Source organism: Chiloscyllium plagiosum, unplaced genomic scaffold, assembly GCF_037043375.1.
Source record: "Chiloscyllium plagiosum isolate Xiang-an unplaced genomic scaffold, Cpla_swu_hap1 HiC_scaffold_5, whole genome shotgun sequence".
In the NCBI taxonomy this organism is placed as follows: Eukaryota; Metazoa; Chordata; class Chondrichthyes; order Orectolobiformes; family Hemiscylliidae; genus Chiloscyllium; species Chiloscyllium plagiosum.
The window spans coordinates 135,278,322-135,278,534 of record NW_028270143.1 but is presented as its reverse complement, the minus strand read 5'-3'; positions in this window follow the sequence as shown (position 1 = coordinate 135,278,534).

The window sequence follows — 213 nt, the reverse complement described above, 5'->3', positions numbered from 1 at the left end:
TTCGGGTCAAGTGACTCTTTTCCAGAATGGATTGGAAACATTAACTCAGTTTCTCTCTCCACAGATGCTGCCAGACCTGCTGAGTTGCTCCAGTGTTCTCTGTGTGTTTGAGATCTCCAACAGCCGCAGTTGAACATTTGATTTAACATTTATTTGGTTGGTGCAGTCCAGGGTTCACTTCCTCATGCCCAGCAGCTTTGTGATCATTCATCC